The following is a 10,933-nucleotide window of genomic DNA, read 5'->3' as shown; positions in this document are numbered from 1 at the left end:
CCACAACTAAGAATATACAACTATGTGCCGGGGGGCTTTGGAGAGAAAAAGGAAAAAAAATAAAATCTTAAAAAGAAAGAAAGAAATATGTTTTAAACTTTTCCTTTTTATGACAGAAAACAAGCAGCTATGTTGTTTAAATATAAACTTACACAAAACGTCTTTATTTAAAGCTGATTATTTAATAATCCAAACGGAGGGAGAGGGCACTAAAAACATATACCTGTGGGATATATATTTTGTTTCTTTCAATTTCAGAATGGAAGCTCTTACTTTCCATGAAGTACCAGAGACCGTGTAGCAGTATCTTATACTTTAAATCTCTTAACCAGGCTTTTAGAGAAATAGTGGATCTGAATGCTGTGTCTTATCAGTAAAATACATTTCATGGTAAATTCAAAAAGAAAGCATTGAGTGGAACAGATGTATGCTTTTTAAAGACCATTTATTACACCAATCCTATTAAAAATAATAATGCAGCTTCTCTCTCTTTACAATATTTTGATCCTTCCTTTTGCTGCACATAATACCATAAGTTAATACTTTACATGAAAATCCATTTCCAGCACAATCTTATTGGGCTGCTGCACTACAGTAAATTCTCATCTCTGGAAGAGGGGAAATTGCCACGGGGGATAACAGTGGCTACCTTTTAAATATAGGTTGCTGTTTTCTTTTGCATTTAGTAGAGGAAAAGAAGGAATAAAGGGGGCACCTTTCAAAAGATTTATTGGGATACTAAAGGAAAGACCGAAAATAAGGATAATCCCCTCAAATAGGAAATCAAACCACGCAAGCCTGGGATGGGTAAAGTAGATGCCATTTTATTCAATTGAAGAAATGGATTCTAAACATGAATATGGCACATAATGAAAGATGACATTATAGTCTTAAAGAACCTTTCAATCTAAGGCAGACGGTTTATAAAAATAAGGGGATATACATTCATGCAACACAATATTTGTCAAAATTTTTACACATAATTTTAGAGCTTCCTCCTACACACACGTTCCTAGGGCGCAGATCGGTGAGGATCACGTTAATGGAAGAAAGGCCGTTACAAACAATGGGAAGAGTGGTTTTCTCCCTCCTTTCTGTCTTCTTCATCCCAACTCTTCTAAAAGGGGAAAACGGAGAGACAAAACCATTTCTAGAAAACAGGGCCCAGGGGGAAATCTCACACAGCATGCCTCCCTCTTTGTCTCAGTCATTCATTCAGTGAATACTTATTGATTGTACACTCTGCACCAGGCAAGCTGCTAGAGCTGGAGACAGAATAATGAGAATAATACAGTCCCTCCCTCCGAGGAATTATCATCTAGGGGAAGAGAAGTCCACAGGCCATTACATTACCTCACGCTAAACTCTCCCCTCTGAATGCTGTATTCTGTGAGAGCAAGTCAAGGTGCTGAGAGCCCCTGGAATGAGAAAAGATGCAAAATGTCTGTGTGTGGAAGGGGAGATGGGGTCGGCATAAATGCTATAACTTTATATTTTTTTAGATCAGGAAATGGAGCGAGATATTCTACAACCACCTGCCTCTCTGGGCCTTCTCCTCACTCCTGCATTTCTCTCATTTATCCCCCATATTCCTCCAAACAGACCCCAAGACAGTTGCCCTAATTTTTTATGTCCTACAAATAGTTCTCCAAAAGTAAGCAGATAAAATCATTCTGGGAAAAATCCAATTGAATACAGCATGCCTGTAAGCCTGTGTCTCCCAGGGGCTCCTAGCCTCCTAAAACCAGTACCAGGGGCTAGGGGAGCGCAAGTTTTGTCTGAGACATTAGGATAAATAGATATGAGATACCAAGGCAAGATACAAGATCAAGAAATAAATTTTCAAAGGAAATTGGCAAATAAAATATGTTTAAAACTGTGTTTTACTTATATCCAAAATAAGAACATAAAAGAGTCAAGAGAGAATTTTGGGGGAAGATTTGTAAGAAAGATTGGTATGGTAGGAGTGATTCTGTAGGAACCATCTACCCCAAAGGGAGGGAGAGAAGACTCTTTCCTCTTCAACTCATATCAAGGGAGGAGGTTCAAAGGACTCACTCCCCGCAGTGAGGGCAACCCAGTAAACTAGTGTCTGCCTTCCATCCGGGAGGCATAGTAGGCAGGAGAGATGGGGGGCGGAGCTGCTTTGATGGTACAGACAGTGAGAGTCACTTCTCTATTGAGATTGGTCTGTCTTCTCAGGATTTGTATGGGTAAAGTGCACAAGCATTTCTTGGTAACCAGATGTGGGCCCTGCAAAAGGGGCAGCCAACCAAAATTGCTGCAGAGGACCACCCCCAGAGAAAACCATCCTGGAAGCCACTCAAACTCCAACAGAGAGAATCTGGGTGGAGGACAGCTCTGAAACACTAGAACGCAGAGGGGGCCAAAAGGAAAGAGCCACATTCACAGCAGGGGATGTACTATCATAGGTACCCAGTGGCGGCCTCTAGAAACCAACAAAAGCATCCTTCAGAGAGTCAACTTTAAACAGTGCCAAGCTCACAGTGTGAAATGCTAGTTTGTGTCACTATCAATCAAGAAAAACTTTCTTCCCCCTTCCTCATCTTCTTTCCTCAGCCTTCAGAGTCAGAAACCAAATAGAGCAAAAGAAGGAGAGAAACAAGTAAGACACTTGGAACAGGGATGCTGGGGAAAAACCATGCAAAACTTGGGGCAAAGGAAGACTGCATGTCCTTTCAGTGTCACACTGGAGCACTGGCGATCGGGTTTCCCCAAGGGGAGTCATTATTTTACTTACTGTCTCTACTGATTAGGGCCCAGATTCTGGAATTTGACATTAAGTCATAGGTTTCTGTCCAGAAGAAAATAAAACCCCAAAGCGTACAGTTCTAGGACAACAACCTGTTAGGACTTTAGGCAACTTAATGCAGCATTCTTTTCCTGAGTGCCTATACCCATCCCTCAACTGCTCTTCGACTGGCTTGATCACTCTGCTGATCTCTTCATTAATGAGTTACATAAGTTTTTGACATGTCGTCACTTTATAATTGCATGAGAGTCGTGTCTCAAACTTCCTAAAAAATACTTAGCTAGAGATACAACCTTTCTCTGTCTCTCATTGCCAGCCACGAGTTTGTAGCAGAACTCCAGCCATAAAACAGGAGAAGATTTAACTATAATTCAGCTCCAAAGTTTTCGTTACTACATGCGACTGTCCCTTCTAATTTCTGAATTTAAGCCATATTAACAATACAAAATGAGTTTAAAAGTTTCAGTAACCTGAGGGCTATCATAATTGTCATGTACCTGTCAAAATTACCTTTCCAGGGATAGAGGAATATTTCCTTCAATAATTTTTTTTTAAAGTAAAGCAACAATAAGAAATAAAAATGATGTTTTCTGGGCCAGCCCCATGGTTGAGTGGTTAAGTTCGTGTACTCCACTTTGGCGGCCCAGGGTTTCGTCAGTTTGGATCCTGGGCACAGAACTACACCTCTCATTAAGCCATGCTGAGGTGGCGTCCCGCATGACAGATCTAGAAGGACCTACAACCAGAATATACAGCTATGTACTGGGGGGCTTTGGGGAGAAGAAGAAGGAAAAAGAGAGAGATTGGCAACAGATGTTAGCTCAGGCCAAAACTTAAAAAAAAACTGATATTGTCTTTGATAAAAATCCCATGAATTCTATTTGTTCTGCTTACATTAACTTGTAGTCTTCTAAAACTACCAAAAGATGATAGAAAGTTTGACATGGTCTGCTAGGTACAAACCATAATATACATTTCTTTGTTATTCTCTCTACCTATATGTCTTTTTATATATTTTTTTAATTTTTTTTCATATTTTAATTCACAAGCACTATATATGCTGGAAAACATGTTGCATTGAATCAGATATTCACAAGAATATCAAAAGCAAGCTCCAAAAGTAATAATTTTCATCAGGACAATTTCATTTGAATTCCACTTCATCCAAATGATACCAATAATGTATTTTTCTTGAGCAATTATAAAAGCAGATGGGATCTTATTATAGATTTTTGCATAGCAACAGTAAGATTAACTATAACCAAAGTTGAGATGACCTATAAAACCTGGCACCGCTTGTGCTTTACAAGATATTAACATTTTAACATCCCAAACACAGAAATTCAAATAAAACAAAATGCAGAATTACAAAGAAATAAATGAATCTTGTTAAAACACACTTTCATTAAATATAACCTTTGAACATCCTACAAAATATTAAGGTAATTCAATAAAAGCAGTAATTGATACTTAATGCAATAAAAGTAGGAATGCATAATTACATGTTATGCAAGGTTTACAGTTCACACAGGAGCAAGTATAATTCCTGAAATCAAATCTGAAATTTAGAGTCTGTCTGGATTCGGGATCTACATAGAGTCAAGTTCTAATCCACTTCTTACTGGCTGTGGAACTTGGGGGAAAAAACACTTAGATTATTTTAGCCTCCATTTCATCATAATGCCTGCTGCAAAGTATTTTGAGTGCTAAATATAACAAAACAACGTATGTGAAGTGCTGTGTACACTTCCAGATCCTGTGTTCATGTTAATTATTATTAAAGTTTCTGTTTATACACATTTTCTTTTCTTGGGGAAGAAGTCTCACTGTAATATAGAACATTTTCCCAAAGATTAATAGATTATAGAGAGAAGACATAACGTACCATCTTTGAAACCTCCAATCTGATTAACTGAGAGTCTGAACTCAAGAAATGAGGACGGAATGGAGAACTTTAGAGGGAGACCTCTGGGCTGCAACTGCTCCTGTACACAGCTTCTGCTCATTTCGGGCCAGTGGAGTGAGAACAGAGATCACTCTCGAAGCATGCGGGAAAGAGCCCAGGGCAGCAGCTCTTATCAACCACATCCATTGGCTGCCAGATAGAGCTCCCAGCAAGACTCCTGGATCCAAAGCCAGGCAAGCATTCAGAGTTCTGAACTACAAGGAAAGGCCTTCTCTTGTTTTTTACTGCCCTGAATCTACTGAAAACCAATGGCAGAAGAAGCAGAAATGTAAGAGCTGAAGAGCCACCACCCCATAGGACTGACTTTACAGAGGGTGACAGAGTAGCTTCTGTCAATATTTAGCCCTACAGTGAATGCTTGTTGTGTTAAACTAGAGTGTCCTGCACTTTCTTGCCCAGTTCTGAGAAAGGTAAATGCAAAGTAACGTATCAGGTGACGAGCACATTGCAGATTTATAACTACTGCTTAGAACTTTGAAAACCAGTGTATGTTGCTACTTACTCAAAGGTATCATAGTGTTCAAGGTGCCACCTCCATATACAGCTAGCTTTTCAGCTATGGAGAATGACTACACAAATCATTTAAAGAGCAGCTAATCAACAATTTAAGGAAAAATGTACACATAGTATCTAGCAGTTTCTATGTTTTTGCTATCAAACAAGGTCATATGAAAGCCTTAAATTCCAGCCTGCAGCTGCTGTGCTCATAAAGTCACCAGTGAGTCAAGTTCTATCTAAATATATGCACATGCATTTCTATTACAATTACATTTACTCGGACCACATCAATTCACTCAAGAGTTAAAGGGCATTTCTTCACACCCCTACAGAAAAATAAAAAATTACCCAGAGTAAATTATGCTTTCAACAAATTCCCAAATGTATTCAATATGCCCCAGGGTAACATTCAGATTTCAGTCATTTAAAAGGACAGCGTCTGGACTCTGACTTGCCTATGTCCTGCCATCACAACTGGGAAAACAAAGTCTTTCACTGTGCAATAACATTAGTGCAGGATTTTTCTCTCTCATCATCTTGGTGATCAATATTGAAAGGAAAAGATATGTTTGACCCAACATTTGTTTATAGTTGTATCTAAGGCAAACACAATCATTTTTCCTTAATATTTTTTCAAAATAGTGATACCACGTAGTCATAAGGCTATCTTCTTTTGTTTTTGTGTTGAGATCGCAATTCAGGATGAAAAATACAGAGCTTAGCAAATTCTTAATTACTTTAGTTTACCCTAGGGAAATCTTGAAGACAACCATAAAGAAAATAGCTACAGAATGGAGGAATTGAGATCCACTCTGCAGGCGTCTATGGTTAAAGCAACTACAAAACAAAGTAGCAAGAGCAACAAAGTGGGTCAGAGCGCCAGCCCTGCCAGTAAGTGGCCCAACTCTCTTGTGTCACTTAGTGCTTGGGGCCTTCATGAACTGACCTGGAATCTGAGGAGGTTAAGGAAAGTCATTTCAAAATTCTTCCTAGTTCTAAAATCCTATATATTTGGGTAAAAAGGATGTTAAGTTACATTATAAATTAGAAAAGTAGCAACAACTATCTCCTCCAAAAATCACAACCTTTATGATTGATTTCCCATCAATCATAACTCAATCAATCATAACTGTCAGTAATTCACCTTCAAAAGTAGAAAGGCTGTACATCTCAAAAAACAAAACCTTTCCTTGTGTACTAACATATACATGAGCACAATTTTAAAATCATGTTAATCCTATACAGTAATTTCACACATGCACAAATAATTTATTATTTACACTTATCTACACCAGACATAACCTTCCGATGCTATTGGTGCATATGTTCATTTCTCCTAGATGTGAACCTGGAGTCAGATGTTGAATTGAATACATGTTGATATAATGAATAATAGATGCTGCCAGCCATATATTTCATGTAACAGAATATAGTCTCCAACATAGTGATCCACCACTAATTCAAAAACACTTTCTGTTCAGACAAGATACAAATACCTGCTCTTGTTCACAAGACCTACCATCTGATTATGAGTTATAAACTTAGAACCTTTAATGTCTAAGCTGCCTGCATTTAAATGTAAAGCACAATCAGAATAACTAAGTGCATCAACCATATTAATTTGCAGTCCTGGTAGGAACTATAAATTTAAAGGCAAGTAATCAATTCACCAAGGAAATAATGTTGATCTTAGCCTTGTATCATATTCACCCTGGAATTATTCCACTGCCATTTATCAGAAAGAGAAATATAGCATATGAGACAGCAGAAACCATCAACCATTCTTAAATAGAAGCAATCTTTGCATATGGTTTTCTAGAAATAATGTACTGAACAGGTTCTGAACAGTAAGGAAACACTGAGTCACCATACTTTGTGTTTCCCAGTTCAGGGAATGGAATGAAAGTTTCCTCTTGGGTTTCTGTTCCCCCAATTTATGACAAGGAAAAAAAAAGGTTAGTAGGACACTCCAAGTTACTACAAGAGAGAGTATTTCCTTTGTCCATGAAATGGTTTTGGGGACTTATCTGGTGACTACATCACTCTCTCCTCTATTGCTAAGACCATTGATGACCTGAAGCTTCTGTTTCGTCATTTTCTAATTTAGACAGATACTGTGCCTAGTGCATGTGGGTGGGTGTGCTGCTGGAGGAAGTCAGGAGCATTGAGAAATCACAGAACCCACTGCGATAATCTATCACAAGGGTCTCACAGCCTTTCCATAAGAAGGAGGAGAGGAATCATCCTCATCTGCTCTTTAAGAACATGCCCTGTGCAGATTTCTTTGAATGATGGCTCTCAAGATGTTCTGCATTTTTTTCAACATGCATCATCTTCAGTAGGAGTCTAGAAGTGTTATCCCTCGAAAAGTACTTATGGACTTTGAAAGATTTGAATTGATCTTTAAGAAAATCAAGATAACACTCAAAAGCAATTTAATGGTCAGTAAATCGGACTTGTGGGCAAGTCTAAGGTATAGACTATTGACTGAAAAGGAGTGAAGACCAAGAAATTATGAAGACACACTTTTGAACACTCGACTTATTTTAAGAAGATGAAGGTGAAAACCGGGTAACTTGGTATTTATACTTAGCTCTGTTATAAAGAAGACATAAAAGTGGTGGGACACTTCTTTAGCCAGCACAAAATTGGAGTCACCTTACCTTGAACTCATCAGGAGTAGGTCAAACAACCTCACAAAATGACGGTTGAGAATGGGATAAGGGTGCATTGGATTGGATTTTTAGAAAGTCAACTACTCACCTGTTTTCAATTCACCCAATTCAGTTAATATGAGAGGAGAGAGAGAATCTTGACTTAACATTTTCCATTCAGTGGCTCAGTGAACCAGAAACTAGAAAGAGGTGCTCATTTTAAATTTATGGTTTATGAAAGATTGAGGAAGCCTGGATCAAAACTCACAGCCACCTGAAGAAATATCATTCCTCAGAATACATCTGAGAGGGAGACCCCAAAGAGACTGGTCCTTCACATAACTATCAGTACTATTGGTCCTTATCCAATCCTTTAATTGAAAAGGCTTCCTAGAAGCAATTAGGGAATGAAATCAATCTCCTTTGGCTTAAGACTCAGGCTCTCTTTTGTCTTTTCCCTGTGCCAGTCGCTTCTTGTCATAATTTATGGATGAAATTGGTACAAAAGTTAGAGTTGAGGCTAGAAGTTAAGGTTTCAGTTCAGATTCAGGATAGCATTAAGGAATTTGCCTTAAACTTACATTGATTCTGGTATCTACCAGTGCCTAGAGGATATTTCCATGTGGGTGTCCTTCCACTAGTCAGCATTCTCAAAACCTAATGATCATCCTAAAACACAGATCTTCTTCCCAACTGAACACAAGAGTTTTACCATTATGTTGTCTTCCAACCCAGAAACACTGGACTTTCCCTCTCCCCCTGTATAACTTGTGTATCTCTAAGCCCTGTTAATAATTTGCCAAGAATGCCTCTTAGTCATATCCCACCACCAATCTTCATTATTTTTAAGGTCTTCCTTACCTCATCCCCAGGACAACCAAGTACAGACTCTCACTATCACAACGTGTGTTACATCAAAAGCTGCTAAATAAGCTTTTCTCTTCTTGTCCAATTTATACTACTCATGACCAACAGACAAAAGGTCTCATTGACATCACTGTTTTGCTTTTGAATCTATACTACCCCCTTGCTGGTTTTGAATCAAAGTTAAATCTCACTTGGTTTTGAAGGCCCTTTACAACGTGCATCTCCCTTATCCCAAATACAAGTGCTCTCACACATCCTTGAGCTCTGGACAGATCCTTGGCTCAAGGAGAGCAGTCTCATCGTGGCACAACCATGTACGTGTTGATACTTGTGTGTCCACCCTTGCCACTCCCAACCCTGGAAGACTCAATCTTCTCTACTCTTCCTAACTACACCCAATTCATCCCTCTGGCCTCCACTTAAGTCACTTTGCATCCATCACTTCTCCTGTGACTATACTAACTTCTCAGAGTCTCTCTCTTTACTAGGATCCTCCTGCAACTTAAAATCAATGGCTCGCCACTTAGCACTTGATAAGCTGTGTTCCTACTCTAATTGTTGCCTGTATGTGGACTTCCTCACAACAGCTAGTTCAATATGCAGAAGCTGTTAAATATATGCTTACATCATTAACCTACTAATACCACTAGTGTTCTAGTATACACTAATATGGAAGCACAAAGTAGAGATAGAAAGGGAGATGAATGAGTGTTTACAAAAGTGAAGCTGTTTTGGAACTGAAACAAAGAAGATTGCCATTTTCCAATTATGCCTTGGCTGAGTACCTAGTGTGTGTAGGAAAAGCACTGCTAGATGGTCGTCTTTAAATGGTGTATCTTATTTAATCCTAACGACATCCTTGCTAGGCAGACAATTGACTATATTCATTTGATAGCAAAGAAACTGACTTAGGAAAGGTTATCTGACTTGCCCAAGACTGTCCATATGGTAGATGGTAGAACCAAGGTGCGTCTCTGGGTTTGTCTCACCCTAAATCTAGTGTTATTTTCCCTGTCCAATAAAAGAGAGTTTAAAGATATAAAAACAAAGTAGACTTAAAATAGAGAAGATATACAAAAATTAGAGCATGAAATACTCTCCTGTTATTCTTTTTGTGTGTGAAAGGAAGCCAGCCACGATCTTTCCCAGGCACAGACTTTCACCTTGTCACCTCCCACTTCAAGATTTATGCCTAGACAAAAGGAAATGTGGTTCTCCAGCTGCCAGCCAATGAATATTCCTCTGGGACAGCAGCATCAGCTGCTTGGAGACCTACTTATATATTAAGATGACATCTCTGATAATTTTAAATCAGTACCCCTTCCAAAGATGCACATGGACGAGACAGTTTTCTCTTTCTTATTGAGGATTCCTTATAATTTTTGATAGAAGAAGTCTACATATGAATTAAGAATACCCCATTCCTCACCTTCTATATGGTTTATCCTGTGCAGAGTGGTTATGGGGATGGGAAAGCAATGTCACAGAGATGCTAGGGGACTAGCTAAATGGAATTTGAGAGGGGAGGACATGAAAGAATCTGTGACCTTTGAGTGTAGGCTGAGGAGTCTGGAATTTGTTTGATAGGCAACCAGGAGGCACTGAATTTATTGTGCAGGAGGGTGACGTTATCCTAAGGGGATGCCACAAAGTCTGCTAAGTAGTCATGAATAAAAATAAGTCATTTGTCCTTACTGCAAGCTCATATAGCAGTTGAACAGCAACGTTGATCAAAATTTTTGATTTAAAAAGCATTGGATTTAATGCAATTTGACTTTGGGCAAAATACTTAAATAAGATGCTGAAGCTCAAGTTTCTTCATCTTAAACACATACACACACAAGAAATGATAAAGCCTATCTCCCATTCTCTAGGGGTATCATGGAAAAAGTGAAATAAGGTCTGTGAAAATAGATATAAAACAAATTCATAGGCAGTGAGACTCTATAGAAAGGCAAGTATTTTGTACTACATTTTTATTGTGGGTGAAATGGAAAAACACATCATCAAACCAGGACAACAAAATCTCAGAGTTTTAGAAAGATTGTGACTCACTATTCTTGACACGGAAAGACGTTCAGAGAAAGTTCATTACTTCTCACAACTAGGAGGCTCGTCTTTATATCCAGCCAGATTCCTTAATTCTATAGTTTTTAACCACTTTCTCATGTTCTC

The 10,933-nt window shown here is 38.6% G+C and overlaps 1 long non-coding RNA gene across 1 annotated transcript; it reads right to left on the bottom strand.

Moving 5' to 3' along the window:
* Positions 1-428: 428 nt before the first annotated feature.
* Positions 429-4,801, bottom strand: LOC139076057 (uncharacterized). The gene is made up of 3 exons (XR_011527288.1): positions 4,659-4,801; positions 1,354-1,418; positions 429-1,117 (listed from the first exon to the last, which is right to left on the bottom strand). It is a non-coding gene; the product is annotated as an uncharacterized lncRNA (long non-coding RNA).
* Between the last annotated feature and the right edge of the window lie 6,132 nt (positions 4,802-10,933).

Source organism: Equus przewalskii, chromosome 15, assembly GCF_037783145.1.
Source record: "Equus przewalskii isolate Varuska chromosome 15, EquPr2, whole genome shotgun sequence".
Lineage (NCBI taxonomy): Eukaryota > Metazoa > Chordata > Mammalia > Perissodactyla > Equidae > Equus > Equus przewalskii.
The sequence above is the reverse complement of the archived record's forward strand: the minus strand, read 5'-3'. Positions and strand labels throughout refer to the sequence as shown.